The sequence below is a fragment of the Cupressus sempervirens genome, chromosome 4 (assembly GCF_028749045.1).
Source record: "Cupressus sempervirens isolate cs-2001-9-10 chromosome 4, ASM2874904v1, whole genome shotgun sequence".
NCBI lineage: Eukaryota > Viridiplantae > Streptophyta > Pinopsida > Cupressales > Cupressaceae > Cupressus > Cupressus sempervirens.
In genome coordinates, this window is record NC_143121.1 from 680,786,472 (window position 1) to 680,806,250 (window position 19,779).

The 19,779-nt window shown below is 35.8% G+C and overlaps 1 protein-coding gene across 2 annotated transcripts in view; it reads left to right on the forward strand.

Annotated features, from left to right (window-relative positions):
* Nucleotides 1-1,610: 1,610 nt before the first annotated feature.
* Nucleotides 1,611-19,779, forward strand: part of LOC149563084 (uncharacterized) — a 105,634-nt gene continuing 87,465 nt past the window's right edge. The window contains exons 1-2 of one of the 2 annotated variants that reach the window (XM_089826521.1): nucleotides 1,712-1,930; nucleotides 2,198-2,296. The gene's annotated coding sequence lies outside the window, so the exon portion shown is untranslated. Of the gene's footprint in view, nucleotides 1,931-2,197; nucleotides 2,297-19,779 lie in introns of both variants that reach the window. The other variant, XM_089826520.1, reaches the window with a different exon arrangement.

Genomic DNA, 19,779 nt, shown 5'->3' on the forward strand with positions numbered 1-19,779 from the left:
TCTAAGTATATAAGGATTCCTATATAGATTATGGTTCCATCTCCTTTTAACAACAATTGGTTTGAGGATTTTGAGGTACGCTCAAACGTGTGTAGCCAAGTGGAGTCAATGCCTAATACTTGCACACACCTACATCACCGATTGACAAGATACAACACACACACGGACACACACACACACGCACACACACACACATTATATATACAAACAATGGAAGACAAGGAAGGAGGAGTATGACATCATGTAGATCTCCTGAAAAAGTGACTACGACTGCTTCCCCTCATCCAAAAGACACACCAAGTACAGTAAACCCACACATATACAAGCTATCATGGGTTAGCTGGGTTGGCTTAAGAATAATAATGAGAACATTATAAACAAGGTATTGAAAGCATAAATATTAAATTTAGAACAATATATAAAGCATGATACAATTCAACCATATATCCAATCTCCTAAAGATATTCTATAAAACGTGATCAAGTGTCTAATGCAAAGCAATATCTAAAATCATAAGCAAGAAAGGATGTGTACGATAAGTATAAACATATTATAGCATACAATCCTAGTTGATTACCTATTTTAGAGTAGATAGGTACCATTCTTTTGTGTTAAGTATGTCAGATGTTATCTTATAGTTTTATCTATGCATGAATTTGTAAAATTATGAAATCAAAGAGTACCAGAAGAAACCTTATATCCCAAACTAGTCCAAGTGTATATATATTATCTTCTAAACCCCACTTAATACTTGTTAAGACAAGGGATATATTGCACATTAAAACCCTAGCCAAAATAAGCACTAAAATCTAAAAAAGAAAAAAAGAAAAAATAATTAGGACGGAAAACATAAATGTCCACCACCGAATTCATGCAGAACCTAAACAAAAAATGTTGCTCAAATACACATGGATAGAGCATCCACCTAAAAGAGCAACCTCAAGTTTGCACGGAGATTCCAAAAATGATTTGCTAAAGTTTTCTTAATCCCACTAAAGGTGAAGATTAGAGCAGACAAAAAACACAATTGGTTAGTAGTAAATTAAAAAACACAAAATACAAGAGACTGCAAGTAAAAAAAGAAGAGGGGAGCATAATACCTAACTCAAAACCTTCCAAGTGACAAGAAATATAACTATGAGCAGAATCAAAAACTTCGAATGGTCTGTGTGCATGATATGCACTTACCGCTCATCTGTTTATGCATTTACCAACTTACTGACGGCTCATCTATATATGCATGTACAATTCAACTATAAATTATTTATATGTATGTAAGTCTAAAGAGTTCCTTTAATTTTAGCTAGTTAAACTTTTGAATAATTGATTTATTTCACTACTTAAAATAATAGGAGCCAATATGAAAAAATACTATTATTTGAAAATTTAAAATTACGAAATTTTTTAGAAATTTAATAACAACAAATAAATTTCATAAATTCTTAAATTTGATTGGCCCCTTGAAATATTTTATTTATTTAATTTGAATGGAATAATTTCCTTGGCAAGAACTAATAATAATCAACTAATCATACATAGTTGACAAACATCTTGTTTTCAACAAAACTATTACACCGCTTTTTAAAAGTTAATAAAAAAGAAGATCGAAGGAAAATGAAAAAGAAAAAATCCTGATTAGACGCACCGCGCGACTTGTCACTGAGGGCCGCCCGAGTGAGGTTTTTTTATTTTTACCGTTTAAAGTAGGAATGAGAAGAAATAAAAGGAATGATAGGCACAACAATTTCAAAATTTAACAGCAGCCGAGGGATGACGTTTATATTTCACCCGCACAGCAGCAAAATTGTTGTTCGATTTGTAGGAAAAGTCCATAATATGAAGTGAATTATCAAGGAGCTTGACTGCATTACGTTGCGGAGCATTTGATTTTCCCGTTTTCTTCCTCCAAAGTGTCCATTGCAGAATCCAGGTATATTTCTTTTCGGATTTTGCGCGATTATCTATGAATTTATGTTGAATTGGGATTTGAGTTTGGAATGGTAAGTATAGTTCTGGGAAGTTTTTATTAAAATAAGCAACAAGAAAACCGCATTCTTCACAGAAGCCGCGTGTCTTGTGTTTAGGCATGATAATGTTGTACAATTTACGGTGTAGAATACGAAACATTTGTGTTATAACTTCCAAAAACATTCTGCATTGAACCTGGCTCTGCTATTATGCAACACATATTGTACAGGTCGGGAATTGAACATACAACTTGGCTATCCAGCGAACTGCTATAATTTGAAAGGGCACAGAATTCGAACCCATGACACCTTCAAGCCGTGGAATTGCTGTAAGCCTGTGAGGCTGTTGTTACATGCTTGGGGTTCCGAAAAGATTCAGTCGGTTCTGTTTATATTTTCAAGGAATATTTTCAAATTTACGGTCTAATGAATTTAGTAGTACAGTTCTAGTTCAAAATTTGGTGGAGTTGGCGGATTGATAGATACATAAAATGATCATTTGTCTTCAAATTATTTTCCTTGTGATAACCTAAAACTTCAGATAAATTACAAGTACCAGAAATTATTTCTAAGTTACTCGGGGAATTTCTAGCCCTGCCTCAGTTTCAACTGCTCAAATGTGCAATCCTACAATGTAGGGCTTGCTATTTTTCAGAAAAAGTTTCCAATTAATCTTATAGCATATTTCCTTTTACTTCAGGATACCCTTGCTCCTTGAAAATAGATCTTGAACCTCCCTATAGAACTCAGACTAACTGTGGATAGGGTGACTGTTATATTCTATTTCGAATTTTTTCTTTCTAAGTTTGACGCTGTTACCTAGTTCTGGAGAGGATTTGATCTTATGACATATTCTGTACCGGTGATCTGATTCAAGTTTATACATATAAGGTTTCTGGCCTGGGATGTGCTCCTAGATGGTGACCAGGTCTAGTTTTTGACATGCAGGCGCTGCTCTACATTATTGGGTAACTTGAATTCTGGCTGTGGATAGGGTTCAGCTGTTTGACCCGCTGAGATTCTATTGCATGCTTTTGAGTTGTTCTTGAATCACTACTTTTGATTGTGGATGGTACATGGTTCACATCTAGGAACGGTCTAGATTGTTGAGGCGTGAAGTCTTACCCAGAATTTCATGATCCTTTTCGTCATTCTTGGAAAGTCTAGCTCAAATTCTGCACATTAACACACTGTTTTCTAGGTAGTGACTACAATATGCAGGCTTAGAAAGATAGGAAAATGTTCAACCGGTATCCTTAGGTGTACATATTTAACATCCACATCCACCATGCATTATGCACTTGACAAGCCTCCACATAGTTTTTTGAAGTAAAACACTTGATCTCTTTAAGTGAGATATAAGTTGGAGCAACCAAGATGGAATCTACAAATAATCCATGTGGATTGAGCCTTGTGAGCCTCTCTTCTTGAAGCTTAAACACTAATATATTTTTACTTCCACTTTGACGAGAAGGCCATCCAACCTCAAGATATACATTATCTTGTTATGTGCAGCTTGGGGCTCAGTTTAGCTTTTTTCCTATCAACCTTGGATTGAAGCAAACTACTGCATTGCATGACATCATTTTACTTGGTCAATTTTTCTCTTTATAGTTGGAGAGTGAGGATTGCGTTGTATTGAATTTTAGATGCTCTCCTTACTATGATGCCAGGGAATTCCTTGAGGTTTGTACGGTTCCCTTTTGGGTTTCTTGGCATACAAAGAATAGAAATATCTTGCATTTTTATTTTAGGAGTTGTTCAACTTATGGAAGCAGTGATCTTTAATAGATCACCACTTAGCCCAGTTGGCAATTGCCAATTTTTTCCTCTGATTATTGGTATGATTTTTTGAGGTTGTTGGTTATTTTCTCTGATCTGTGGTGCAATTCTCAATGCTTTTTTAATTTTACAAGTTGAAAAAATTGTAGTCACTTCATCCATGTTTTCAACATGCCTATAAAATATTTGTTTTCTGATATTTCAGTCAAATTCTTATTTTTAAAATGGAGACTGGATTTTGCTGAAGTAAGCAAACATTTGATTGATTAGAGAGCTCTCAGGCACACTGATTCTTCAGTGTATATTTTTTCCATTCTCATTCAGTTAAGGGCTAATTACTGCTGTTGAACACTGCTAGGTGCTGAGGCAGTTAATCCAACTAATTAGCTGAAAGTGAAGTAATGATTCCATATACACATGAACACCAATTTATGTGGAAAATCCAAGACCAGAAAAACCACAGTGAGAAATGTACTCACTATATGTAAATATCTGATGACAATGTTTTAGGCCAGAGGCCAAGGAACACACTACCCCTACTAGTTTAGGCATGTTGCCAAAGGTTTTTCTAATCCTCAATAAAGCACTAAATTTAGATTTCCAAAAGAAACTCACCGTTCCAGCAATAATTGCAAAAACTGAATCTCCTTCTTTGTTGTAGTAACCTTCCTATCTGATTCAACAATATGCACCTTAGTTTTGCCTTGTTCACACAAGATTGCCTCTACACTTGAATCACACAATCTTCACTATTATATCACATATACTCATACTCATCTCATTTTTTTTCACCAAAAAATATATATATATGTGTGTGTGTGTGTGTGTGTGTGTGTCCCATGAGAACATTAACAAGGCTGGTTATAAAGATATGTGCATTATCAATACGTTGGCCACCTTGAACAAAAACACTCAATATGGTCCACCCCAGGAGATAAAGATGACCCAAATCCATCATAAAAATGCTTCTTCAAATAGTATTGTTAGTGTAAATAATTAATTATTATTACACTTAAGTTTACTTAGGAATATGCATAATCATATGAGTTATCTTGTTGACAACACAGGAGTTAGCAACTTATTTGAGCACATGGTGTCTACAACATCTCTTTATGAGATACACCTATGTAAACTTATCCTCTCATCATCGCACAAACTCCTGTGCTCAATGGAGGATAATCCACCTTTGATGGACATGTGCTGAGTTGTAATCATTATCTCTTTGCTGACTCCTAGTCATTCTAGTTGCCTTTATATACAAGCACTTCTAGTGTGTATTCATTTGATATCCATTATCATTTTGATCATTTTTGAGATTCTCATTTGATCACTATTTGTCTCTCTTGTGCTATCTACTGAGCTTCTTGATTTTTGTGTTGAATTATTGCCTTAGGCAAATTCTTACATGGTATCAGAGCGATAGGAGATCTCTTCACATAGCCATTGGAGACCATTTTTGCTTCACCTCTCAGAGGGCCACGATTTAGATCCGAAGTATCCACAGGAATTGAGAGCATTTTGAGCAAGATTTGACCTTACCATTGTGTACGGAGGATCGATTCAATGAATTTTGACTATAAATTTGCCTACCCAAGGTTATAGTCAAATCTGAGGCAAATTTTTTTTGCAAATCGGAACCCGAAGGCCCGATTTGTGAAATTTGTATGATCATTATAGATTTGTGCAATTAATTTTTCAGATTTGCATTTTTATTTGCTTCTCCGCACTTGTTTTATTCGGATTTGCATTTTGCTTTTTGGATTTGCATTTAATTTCTAAAATTCCTAGAAAATTTTTGGCCATCTGGCCAGTAGGAGAGCAATTTTATTTCAGGAAGGCCATGCGGTCAAACCCTAGCCGCTTGAGGTTAGTCACAGATCGCGACCGGCACCGGCATATTTTACACATAGTGACCAGCTTATCAAGCGCCAACGACAATCAACATTCACCGTGGTTTGCAAGTTATGTTACTTGCCGAGTGTTGCGTTTTTTAAACATATTCAAATGCGCAACACAATGAATGTGGGATTAATACTCCCACACCTGCCGCCAACGATCTCCACCACAGCTCGTGTTCCTGCCCAGCGGCGTCGCTCCTTCACTCCACACTGTCGACGATCTCCACTCCCGCTCCCTCCACACCGCCAGCCCATCACCTCCCGGTGCTACCAGTCCTCCGCCGGCCATGTTGCAGCAGGTGACTCGACCGCCACATCAGCCTCCAACGTGGCAATGCCGAATGAGATGCCACGTGGCCTCCAAGCCTAGTCAACAAGCAATACGTGACACACCATGTCAGCGACCAGTCACTGCTGACGTCATTTGCCACATCCACATCAGCCAACCAACCAATTTTTTTGCTGACATCATAAATTGAGGAGATTGAATTTGACGACCGTCACAAGTAGGCCAAATTACATTGCCAAGACAACTGTTTGGACGTCAATTTTAGCACAGTGTTTTGCTGATGTCATTAGGGTAGACCCCTCATCATATGCAGTTTTGGTTTGATAGTCCAACTTTGGGAGGCCATATCTTAGTCATCCAGACTCCAAATCATGTGCAATTTTTTTTAATTTGGGCTAGAATTTCTTGAATTTTTGAGTGGTGCCGTTATTTTTTGGTTTTCATGCACGAATTTGTTAGAAAAATCAGTTTTTGGTGACTGTACCTGTCCAATCCTACATTTTGCAACTTCAAATGCTTCGTATAGGATCATCTGGACACATATTCAGGTTCTGTTTTTTTTAAAAGTGCATAATTTTTCGTCTACTTTCCAGATCTGCAATCAGATTATAGGCTTGTGTGGACAAAAATACCACTTTTAGAAATAGGTTCTTTTTTGTATTGTATTGCTTTGATCAAATTTCAAAATTGTTGTATATTTGAGCAACATTGCTAAGTATCAGATTTGAACTCCAAGAGGAGGTTGTAAACATCAAAATCAAAAGTCCACTTATGCCCTAAATTGGCAAGTGGCTATTGTAATCGCACTAAGTATAAAGTGTCTAAAGCATTCATTTGGGGGGGGGTTCTTTGATTGAGTGAAAAGGGGCGGTGTCTCTTGGTGTTGTGTTCCTTTCTTCTTGTTGTTATCTTTCTTTCCTTGTATTATGGGAAACATTAAGGTTCCAAAATTAACGCCACATAATTATGCTACATGGTCAGTTAAAAAATGGTGTGAATTAATGAATGAAGAAGTTTCTCAATAGGTCGATGGATCTCTTCCCAAATCCACAGGTGATAATGTAACTCAAAGTGATATTCGTGCTTGGAAATTGGCAGATAGAAAATCCCTAGGAATCCTTAGGTTAGGGGTTGATGACAAGATCCTTTATCAGATCATAAAATATGGTACATCCAAGGAAATTTGGGATGCCCTTAAAAAGCTATATGGGAAAGTGACTGAGGAGGATGTCTACAAGATTGAAGATGAACTTATCTCCCTAGATCCTAAGAACTTTGATTCCATCTAGGATTTTATTATTAAGGTGAATGAGTTGAGAACAAAACTTGATGATTGTGGTAGTCCCATTAAGGATGACAGGTTGATTTATCTAATTTAGAATAAGCTGCCATCAAACTACTCCACATTTGTCTCTACTTTCAACACCTCAAAGGCAACCTTAGGGGCTTCTTATCAGAAACTCACTTTTGATGAATATGCCCAGTTGTTAGAAAATGAACAAGCTAAGTTGACAACAATGGGGATTCTCAAGTCTTCAAAGTCTAAGGCATTGGTGGCTAACAATGAGAGCTCCAAAAATCCAACTGGTAAAAGTTCAAACAAAGGCAAGGGTAAAAAGAAGAAGAGGAAAGATAACAAACAAGGGGACACAGAAAAGTCACCACCTAAATCAACTCAACAAGGCAAGTCTTCTCCTAATACCAACAAAAAGGGGGGCAATAATCAGAAAAAGAAGAAGTCTGCCTATTGTAAAAGAATTGGTCATGATGAATATGAGTGTTATCACAAGTAGATTGATGAATTGAAAAACATCATGAAGAAGCGCAATGTTCCATTGCCTAATGCTTATAAGGAAAAGGTGTCTTCATCTTCAGATTCTAAGAGCAAAGGGAAAGCTTTACTCACACACACATTGTCAGTCAGGGGAATGGATTATTGACTCAGGTGCCGCACATCACATGGGGGCTTCAAAGAGAGATTTTTCTTGGATGACACCTTCAGAGGTACCTCACATCTTTGTAGGGGATGATACTAAAGTAGAAGTTGAAGGAAAAGGTGAAGTTGAGATGGAAAGTGGAGTATTCAAGGATGTTCTCTACGTTCCTAATCTTACCTCCAATCTTCTTTTAGTCTACCGAATCACTCACTATGGAGGTGGAAACAAGGTTGAATTTCTTCCAGATTCAGTTGTTGTGAAAAGCATCAAAGATGATTCTATGGTTGCAATAGGTGAAGCTAAACATGATTCAAGGCTTTACACTTTTTCTTCCTTTGTGCCTAAATCTAATGCACAAGCCTTGTTAATTCATTTGAATACAGAAAGCAAATTGTGGCGTGAGAGATTTGGACATCTCAACTATAGGCATCTTCAACAACTTAGCAACAAGAACATGGTTCATGGTCTACCTCATGTCCAGTTCTCAGATGGTGTTTGTTTAGGTTGCACACTTGGGAAGCATCCAGAAATAAAGTTTGACAAGGGGAAGTCTTGGAGAGCACAAAGTGTTCTTGACCTAGTTCATAGTGATGTGACGGGCCCATTTCTAGTGCCATCATTTGGAAAGTTTCGCTATGCACTCACCTTCATTGATGACTACTCTCGCTACACTTGGATATTCTTCATGGCTCATAAGAGTGAAGTGTTTGAATGATTTCTCACCTTCAAGGCTCAAGTAGAAAAGCAGTCAGAGAAAGTCATCAAGGTTCTTCGAATAGAGAATGGAAGGGGGTATGTGAACTCAAGACTTATAGATTTTTGTACTCAAGAGAGAATTGATCTTTAGCATTCAGTTCCATACATTCCACAACAAAATGGTGTTGTAGAAAGGAAGAATAGAACCCTCAAGGAGATGACCACTTGCATGCTATTACATAAGTCTCTTGATTAAGTTTTTTGGGCTGAAGCAATGAATTGTGCAAACTACATCCATAATAGGAGTCCTCGTAAAGCTTTGGATGGTTTAACTCCTTTTGAAGTTTGGAATGGAAGAAAACCTACTGTAAAGCATTTTAGAGTCTTTGGTTGTCCATCACGAGCACGAATACCTCCACAAAAATGCAAGGCATTGGAACCTCAAATTAAACCTTGCATCTTTGTTGGTTATGTAGACTCATAAAGCCTACAAATTGATGGATCCAGAGACATGAAATTTTCTATGAGAGGAGTGTACACTTTGAAGAAAGTTGTCCAAGCTTTACTTCTTCAACTCCTTCTTCCTCCTTCATTGAAGAGAGTGACAATGATGATAGTGACTTGGAAGATGTCCGTCCACGACCCAAATAGAGGCAACAGATAGATGAGGTTGAGGAAATCCCTTCTAATTCTAGATCTTCTTCCACTAGACTAAAATGGGCTCAGCAGACATTGGATGCGACAAGACCATTGGTAGGGAATCCTTCAGATACTAGGAGGACAAGATCACAACACAACTCCCTCCCTCATGCTTATATTGCAGTTGCTTTCGATCCACAATCATTCAAAGAAGCTTCAGGAATTCTAGAATGGGATAAAGGAATGGAGGAAGAATACAATTCTATTATGGGAAACAACACATGGGACTTAGTCTCTCTTCCTAAGGGAAGAAAATTGGTTCAGTGTAAGTGGATCTATCGGACCAAGTTTGCAGCGGATGGAAGTGTGGATAAGGCTAGACTTGTTGCCAAAGGTTTTTCACAGGTTCTCGGTATTGACTAAACTGAGACCTTTGCACCAGTAGCTAAGATGAACTCCATTTGTTTGACACTAGCTATAGCTGCAGCTCAGAGATGAGTTGTTCATTAGATGGATGTAAAGAGTGCTTTCTTGAATGGTGGTCTTTATGAGGAGATTTATATGGAGCAGCCACAAGGTTTCATTTAGGATTCTACTTTGGTTTGTAAGTTGAAAAAGTCTATCTATGGATTAAAACAAGCTCCAAGAGCTTGGTATGCCAAGATGGATTCTTTCCTTTTCTCAGCAGGGTTCACCAGATGTCATTCAGATTTGAATGTCTACATTCTTCATTGGGATGATTCTCACTTGCTACTTGTGCTTTATGTTGATGATTTAATCATTACAGGGAGTACAACATCCATCATTGATCGTGTCAAGTCTACTTTGTAGGACAAATTTTCCATGACAGACTTGGGTCTACTTCATTATTTCCTTGGTATTGAGATACAAAAATCTTCATCAGGGATCACATTATCTCAACCCAAGTATGCTCTTGATCTACTTGCTCGATTTCGCATGAGTGACTGTAAGGCTGCATCTACTCCATTTCTTTTAGGTGTTAAGTTAGAAGCAAAGTGTTCCACTCCACTTGTTGATGCTACTTTGTATAGACAGTTGGTTGGAAGTCTCATCTACTTGACACATACACGCCCTGGCATATCCTTTGCAGTTGACATGGTTTCTCGCTTCATGCAAGAGCCACGTGAACTTCACTAGAAGGCAACCAAACGCATCTTACACTATATCCAGGGTACACATACATATGGGATATGCTATGCAGCTGGTACTGGACTACAGTTAGTGGGTTATACAGACTCAGACTATGCAAGGGATCTTGATTCTCGCAAAAGCACTTCAGGATACATGTTTCATCTTGGTTCCGGCCCCATTTGTTGGCAGAGTAATAAGTAGAATACTATTGCTCTTTCATCTACTGAGGCTGAGTATCAAGGAGCTATCATTGCGGCTACAGAAGCTATTTGGTTACAACATATTCTAAAGGAGTTTGGTTTTGACATACCTAGACCCACAGTCATACATTGTGATAATCAAAGTACCATTGAAATCTCAAAACATCTAGTGCAACATCAATGCACAAAACACATTGAGGTTCATATGCACTACATTAGAGAGCTGATTCATGAACAGGTCATTTCATTGCAGTATTGTCCTACAAAACAACAAATTGCAGATATCTTCACCAAGCCCTTCATTGAGTTCAAGTATCTTCATTTGCGAAATCTCTTGGGGGTGCAAGATTTTTCACCAGGGGGGGTCACATAAATCATCTCTTCTTTATTGTACTTATCTCTCTTTTTGGAGGAGGTTTTTCTCATGAGGTTTTCCCTCTTTCTCCATTTTTAGAGAGATTGCATTGCATTGCATAGCATTGCTTGTAGAGCATTGCATTTGTACATGGGTACCTAACATGGCTTAATAGCCGGGACCCACATTGCATCTTGCATTTAGCTTTGTGAGCTTAAGTGCATTCCCCTAAGCTGTACTTAAGAGGGGGTGTTAGTGTAAATAATTAATTATTATTACACTTAAGTTTAATTAGGAATATGCATAGTCATATGAGTTGTCTTGTTGACAACACAGGAGTTAGCAACTTATTTGAGCACATGGTGTCTACAACATCTCTTTATGAGATACACCTATGTAAACTTATCCTCTCATCGTGGCACAAACTCCTGTGCTCAATGGAGGATAATCCACCTTTGGTGGACATGTGCTGAGTTGTAATCATTATCTCTTTGCTGACTCTTAGTCATTCTAGTTGCCTTTATATACATGCACTTCTAGTGTGTATTCATTTGATATCCATTATCATTTTGACTATTATTGAGATTCTCATTTGATCACTATTTGTCTCTCTTGTGCTATCTATTGAGCTTCTTGATCTTGGTGTTGAATTATTGCCTTAGGCAAATTCTTACAAGTATAATCCATCCATATGTATTGCAGCTTTCTCCAATGCTGGTCCCAAAAGTAACGCGTAAAAATGCATTAAAAACATGTTTCTAGTCAATTCAAAAACACTCTTTGAAGCATGTAGCGTGATCCAAAGCACGACACACCGAGGTACAAAATGGAATGATCTTCATATCAACTTGCGACTATACATTCAATAATGTGATCATAATTTCAATGAGCGACAATGCATTCCATATACTACTGTGACTATAATATGTGGCTGTGATGCACTAGTTGATTGTGAAAGCAATATGTGACTGAGATATGGATTGTAATTGCAGAGCTATAAACGACTGAAAATTGTTAAGGAATTTGCCATCATTGGCAATAAGAACCATTGTATATAAAACTTGCTTCTCTTGGTTGCATGTTTGATTACGAGCAAGAAGAAAGAAAGGTGGCAAAATGAGTTACAGAAACAAAGAGCCATCAGACATATGTGGCGATAACATAAAATTAAAATGGCCTTTGAAAGGACATACGAGCCCACTGAAGAAAATAAGAAATATAGCCACTCAAGACATATTATTAAGACCATAGCCAAAGTTGGAAAAAAATACATAATAGTAACTTCATCCTCGTAGTGTTTTAATACAAGGACATCATTGTATGTATCTATACCTATCTATCTACCTATATATACGTAGACATAAACATTCATAATTCCTAAACATGTGTACCTTATGTATATGTCAAATTTAAAGTAGGCGTATGCGTTTTTGTCTTAGGCATTTCATTCTTGTCTTAGGCAAATTCTTACATGATATAAGAGCTTGAGGCGGATTCTTACAGGAACAACCCTTAAGTGGTCCTTTCCTCTCATTTCCCTTGTTTCTACTGCCATTGTTGGAATTATTTTAAAACTCTTTACTGCTATTCCCCTTGATTCTGTTTTGTTGGGCTTAAAGTTTTAAAACTCTTTTTGTGTGTCCTTGAGTTAGAACTGTTGGTGCTCCAACTAGCTTTTCTTTTGTTGTCTTAGATGGAATCATCCGTTTTGACTTTATGTTCCTATCGGATGGCCCTTTCAAGAGCTTCCTCCATGGTTTGTGGGGCAAGAACATCTATTGCTCCCATCTTTTTTTTTAACCCCATAACAAATGCCCTAACCTTTAAGTTCCTATCTTCCTGACTTTGAGGGACATACTTTAGTAGGCGAGTGAACGTCTCCCAGTGCCTTTGTACTATTAGATCTCCTTGTTTAAGGTTCTAGAAGTCTAGCAACTTCTGATCATAAAAAGTTAGGGGTAGCTATCGGTTCTTGAAAATAGAGACAAACCCGTTCCATGTGACATCGATAGTCTTAATATTAAGTTCTATCTTGGTGTTTCCTTACTAGGTGGCAACTTCTCCTGAAAGGTGGCAAATTCGCCAAACGACATTGGAGGTTTCAGAAAAATTGCTAAGCTCAAAGTACTAATCCAGTTCGGTTAACCAAGCTTCTGTGGCTTCATTGGAATCAAACCTTGAAAATCTAGAGGGTTTAATATTATTAATGTCAGTAGACAAATCAATGACTATCTATTGTTTCTTTTGCATCTCAAATGGAGTTAAGGGGGGTTGGTTTTCTTGTTCACTGTGAGCAGATAACTTTGGCTTAGTTCTTGGAGGAAGTGAGGAGTGAGTCTCCTCTTGACCTTGCCCAAATTGGGCTGCAATATCATTCATTATTTTTTCCATGTTTTCCATTCCTATTTCCATGTCTAGCAAAACTTGGATCAACAGATCCATGAAGTTTTGAGGATTGGTTCCACTAGTCACCTCATTTTCTACAGTGTTTTTGTTGCTTGCCATAGTTTAAGTTTTGTTCCCTGAAACATTCAGTTGATTCCTTAATCAATATCATGTTTTTATTCATGTGCTTATTACTTTGAAGAATGGAAATGCAATGGATTGCTTAAAAGAATTAGGTACAAAATGCCATTTGTTGTCATTATCATTCGAAAATAGAAATATTTTGCTTGTTGGAACTGCAACACCCATACTTGTTTACAAAATTTCCTCTTCTGAGGATATAACAAAATAGCTTAACATAAATATTTAAGGAGAATAAACACCCTATTCTTGGGTATTCTGTCCCTTTTCTTCCTTGGGCGTATCTTGCCCTTTACAAGGTTTATGATAGATAATAAGTGAATTTGTTTGTTTGACATTCCATGCCTCAATAAGTTTGTTTCTCAAAATCGCCATCTTGGCAAGAGTCCATTTGACTCTCTCCTTAATCCGGAGCTAAGGATAGGCTAAAGTTTCATCATCCTTGGTTATGAAACAATGAGAGTAGTCATACTTCGGCATGTTCTTAATTAGATAGAAGAATGTAGGATGACAGGGTTTCTTTCAAGGAGTAATTCGGGTGTGCATCTTGTATTTCTTTTGACGCTACATTTTCAATTTTTAATGCCGATAGGCATTTTACAATGATAGAAAGGGTGGAGTAGGATGGTGTGAGTTTGTTAATGTTAACTTTTATCTTTCTAAGTTAAATTTGACAACCATCTACACGTCAAAAATTTCAATTTAATTATAAACAAAATATACTTTTAAAAATAATTTTAATAAACACCACATAAAATATTTGTTAAAATTATAATGTTTCAAACTTTGGAGATATAAATCATTAATTTTTTTTAGAAATTAAAATAAAAAGTATAGGTTAGTGCAAAAAAGAAAAGGAAATATAAATAGTGTTGGGTTTAGTAAATTGAATTTTAATCATTTTTAAGTGGATATCTATTGACATTTCTTTAGATGGATTTATAGAAGATATCTATACTAGTCAAGACAGTGATGAGCCCAAGGTTTACTGTCGAACCTAGAGCTTTGATACCATATGTAACATGCTAAAATTTCCACTCTTATTTAATTGATTTAATTAACAAAATATTATTTCCTTTCAGAATCACATGAAGGACAGTTATTATGACCATCATATCATATTCACATGAAATACAGTTACAACCTCAAATTATATATTCAAATGAAAAGAACAACATATTGACAGATTAGTAATCCATTGAAAGAATAACTAATTTAACTATAAGAACCATCTAAACATACATCAATTAGAAATGCAGTAACAATAAAAGTACAATACCCAAAGAGTAGTTATCATGCATGCAAATCATATTCTTGTGTTGTGCAAGCCTTGGCATCCAAAAGAGAGGAGAAGAATTGCCAAGGGTTTAACCTCCCAACTTGGGACCCTTAAGTATCCCCACACAATCTCTACTAAGAAAGGCCTTCGCTACTTTGGGGTTAGGCTCAGGACACCATTGTCCTACCATTGAGCATCCTGGTGGAGTGTTGGCTAGGCAACCAACTAGGCTATGGATACCTCTCATCAACCTATCTGCCAACAGCTAGCAACCTTGACCTCAAGTGATCACAGTAGCAAGCGTGCCACTAACCTACCTTGACCAAGGATTTGTGTGGGCACTATGTACTCGATCACCCACCACTCAACTTAAGAAACAAGACCTATACATTGGACTACCATGAATAGACTCAGTTTATAAACATTTTCGTTACTTGCTTGTTAGTTACTAATTTTATTTCTCTTATCACATAGGGATAACCTATGGTTCAGTAATTATTAGAACACACCCTTCATCTTGACCTTGCTGGTCTTCCTTGATGAATTCTTGGGACGACTATCTAAGCCTTGTTATAATCATGGCTAATTACATTATGCCTGATTTGGGCTTAAGGCTTAACAAAAGATTCATGGTGCTTTGTAATTTATTTCCTAACTCTGCACGAGAGTGTTGTCTCTTATCTCAGGGGCATACGGAAGATGCTCCTTTATAAGCTTGCACTGATTGGATCTCTTTTTGAAACAAACAAAGTTTTGATAAGAAATCTAATTCGGAATATAACAAGTTCTTCAACTCTTAAGCTTGAATGCACATCCAAAACTTGAGTAAATAAAAGACACTCCTTTTCGAGCTAGATTCTATCTATGTTTAGCAATATTTTTCTTTCCTTTCCAAGCTATGAATTCAGAACCTCTTATATCAATTTGCAAGGAATTGAATCTCAAAAAAAGTGCATGACCTAGTAAGATTCCGTAATATATGGACGATTTCCTTAGCACTTGCTGGAAGTGTGAAGCAAGGGTTGCAATTGTGTAGTAGAGATCTTATGAAGTGCAGCCCCTGAATCAGCTCACAACACTGTATGAAAGGTTCACACCAACAATGATGCACATTGCTATAATAAGTGGCTAAAATAAATGGATCTTTGCAATGGTACAAAACTAAGAAACTATATGGGATGAGTTGCAGACAAAATGCAATTGAGGTACAAAATTGAATGAACTTCAGATCAACTTGCGACTATGCATTCAATAATACGATCATGATTTCAATGAGCGACTATGCATTCCATATACTACTGTGACTATAATATGTGGCTATGATGTACTAGGCGATTGCTAAAGCAATATGCAACTGAGAGATGGATTGTAATTACAAAGCTATAAATGACTAGAAATTGTTAAGGAATTTGCCATCATTGGCAATAAGAATAATAATAATAACTTCATCCTCCTAGTGTTTTAATACAAGGACATCATTGTATGTATCTATACCTATATATGTATGTACACACAAACATGCGTAAATTCTAAACATATGTATCTCATGTATACGCCAAATCTGAAGTAGGCGTATATGTTCTTGTACATCTTAATTGATTTATGCACACACACACACACACATATGTACATGTATAAGTATATATTTGCAATGGTACCAAACTAAGAAACAATATGGGATGAATTGTGATGCAGAGGGATCAACACTGGAACTCTCCTTAAGGAATTAAACACTCAAGGGACTCAACAGTGGATCTATTCTACATCATAATAAAATTTATAATGAGCTCTTTGACCAAATCTGCAAACTCCAATTAATTTACTGTCAAAATGTAGATAGAAAGAGGCAACTCTATATTGTTGCTGTGATTAAAGTGTTCCAAGGCTTCTCATTTAAACATTTTAATTTCTAATCTCTTCACACCAAACCTTATATCTTATTTCCATGTTTCCCCAAATGGAATCCCAAAAATATTAAAAGTATGGAAAATCTGCTCATAGAAGAGAAAAATCAGATTTCTCCCCTTCAAATATCCAATTCCAAAAAAACTCCAAAATACATAAATGTGTTGTAAATTCTGAAATCTGCACTAGCGTGAATATTGGAATAAAGAAATGATTCCATTGAGAAAATTAAAGTCCTTTCAAAAATCTGCATTTAGGGAATTGACCGGCTGATCATATATATCTAAAAATCAGAAATTAATAACAAAGAGCTCCCTAAATTTCTAATTTCAAATGGGTTTCCTTTCAGCCCAAGTCTCTTTATTGCTGCATGTTATGGAAATGTATTTTCCAACTGTAAATTGATTTACATTGATACCCGATTCATCATCTTTATAAATCACATTGATGTTTGGACAAAATAATCTTTCATTTGTAGAACCAATAACCGATTCATATTCTGAAATAAATCTTTCCTTAATATCGATTCATAGAATTGATCAAACTATCCCATCGAAATTAAATCAACAGTATGAAATCGATTTGCTGCAAAACCATTATAAATTTGAGAAATCCGACACCAATGATACCAAATTCTAAATGAAAGAAAGACTAAAATGCATGTTGAAATCTGCTAAGAATGAAATAACACAAAACTCTAAAATCTATTGCAGATGAAAAATATAACAAAACTATCACCATGACTGTCGATAGCCAGAGGGTGGAGATAGATTTTACATTTTTGTCCTTCCCTCTGAATTAACTGATTTCTCTCTATCGATCATGTTTTTTTTATAATTATTTTGAGTAGTTACAAATGACTCTTCATATTCCTATCAGTTGCATGATTCTTTGGATTCCTTTTCAGTTACAAAAGATTTCTCATTACATTTGGCACATCCATCATGCATATTTCTCTAATAAATAAATATTTTCAACATTATACAACTTCTGAATTTTTATATTTTCTACAATTTCCTGTCGCAAAATTCTGCATTTTACTGATATTCCAGATTGCCTTCTTGTTGCCATCAGACTTCCTGTCGCAGATGTGCTGCTGCACCAAATTGTAGACAAAATGCAATTGAGGTACAAAATTGAATGATCTTCAGATCAACCTGCGACTATGCATTCAATAATGCAATCATGATTTCAATGAGCGACTGTGCATTCCATATGCTATTGTGACTATAATATGTGGCGATTGTGAAAGCAATATGCAACTGAGAGATGGATTGTAATTGCAGAGCTATAAATGACTGGAAATTGTTAGGGAATCTACCATCATTGACAATAAGAATGATGGTAATAATTACTTCATCCTCCTAGTGTATTCATACAAGGAAATCATTGTACGTATCTATACCTATATATGTGCGTACACACAAACATGTGTAAATCCTAAACATATATATCTTATGTATACATCAAATTTGAAGTAGGCGTATAAGTTCTTGTACATCTTAACTGATTTACGCTAACACACACAGATATATACATATATATATATATATATATATATATATATATATATGTATATATATATATATGTATATGTATACATATGTATATATATATATATATGTATATGTATACATATGTATATATATATCTATGTATATGTATATGTATGTATATATATATCTATGTATATGTATATGTATGTATGTATGTACATGTATAAGTATATAGGTATCATGGTGTCGTATTAAAACATGCTTGACATAGTAGGAGGCTCTTGAGATATCCCAAATTATGAAGGTAACAACTTTGTTCTTAGTTAAATTAATGCTTAGTATTTTTCTTTTATTATTTAATGATATACACATATTGACCTAGTTAGATCATGGTTGTCCATAGTATACTCTTGCTTGCCTAGCCAATTACCCTTAGTTAAGGTGATTAGATCTCATACCTGTTGCCTCACTGGTGGATTGGTGCCCCTTACACAATTTTCTCTCTGGCAATGCTTTCCCCTCCACTCATCTGGGTCTTGCAACAAGAGAATTATCAAGATCACCACATATTCCTTATTATAAATTAAGTTACTATAACAAGTAATCATTTTCATAAGACATCATAACGATTAACCTCCATTTCACTTTCCAAGAAATTTACATGAAACCATAATGTTTAACTAATTTGCCAATCAACCGACTTCACATGAAATCTCAACGGCTATAAGAGCAGTTTTAAATTAAGCAAAAATTAGGGATGTAACATTTGTGGTACCTTTGTCGAACTATTGTGGCAACAAATATTTGTCTAGTCAATAATACCAAGCCTAGGGCTTGTTTAACTCCATACAATGCTTGTTTGATATTGTACAATGCTTTCTTGAGTCTGCAGACAATGTTTGGGTGTTCAAAGAGCTCAAAACCATCCTGTTGTGTAATGTAAATTTCTTCCTCAAGTACTCCTTAAACAAAAGAAAACTTAACATCTATCTAATAAACCTTGAAATTCTTAGTGCAACAAAAGCCAAACCATTCTAGCTACCAAATGAAAAGTTTAATTAAAACCTGTTCTCTCAACTTGAGTATAACCTTGACTGCCTTATTAAGTTATTTTTAATATTGTGTCCATATTTATTCCGCTTGTTCTTGAATATCCACTTTGTTCCGATTACATATTTGTCAACAGGTTTGGGTACCTATTCCCATGTTTGATTTTTTTTGAATCTGATCTAGCTCTTCTTCCATATCTTTTATCCAACATTCATCTTTGCTAGCTTTTGTAGGATTTGATAATGAACAAATCCACATATCCTTGGATATCCTGCATGCAAGTGACCTATTACAAGGAAGTAAGAAAGGTAGAGAGAGAGAAGGGTTTGCTCAACAAGAAGATTGTATTTACTTGTGCAAAAACAGAATGAATAAATTTACAACCAACCAATCCGTATGAAGGAGATCGGAAACCTAAAAGGGAAACCCTAAGAGGTAAATAGCATTTAACAATTACTAACTAATTATTAAATGGAATACAAGTGCATAAAGGGAAATCTTAAGAAGGGAGTAAAGGTAATTTAATAAATGAAATAAAATTAACCTTTTACTCTAACAACTTTTGCATAATTTTCAGTTCTATTTCTGAAAGAAAACAGTTTGATTGC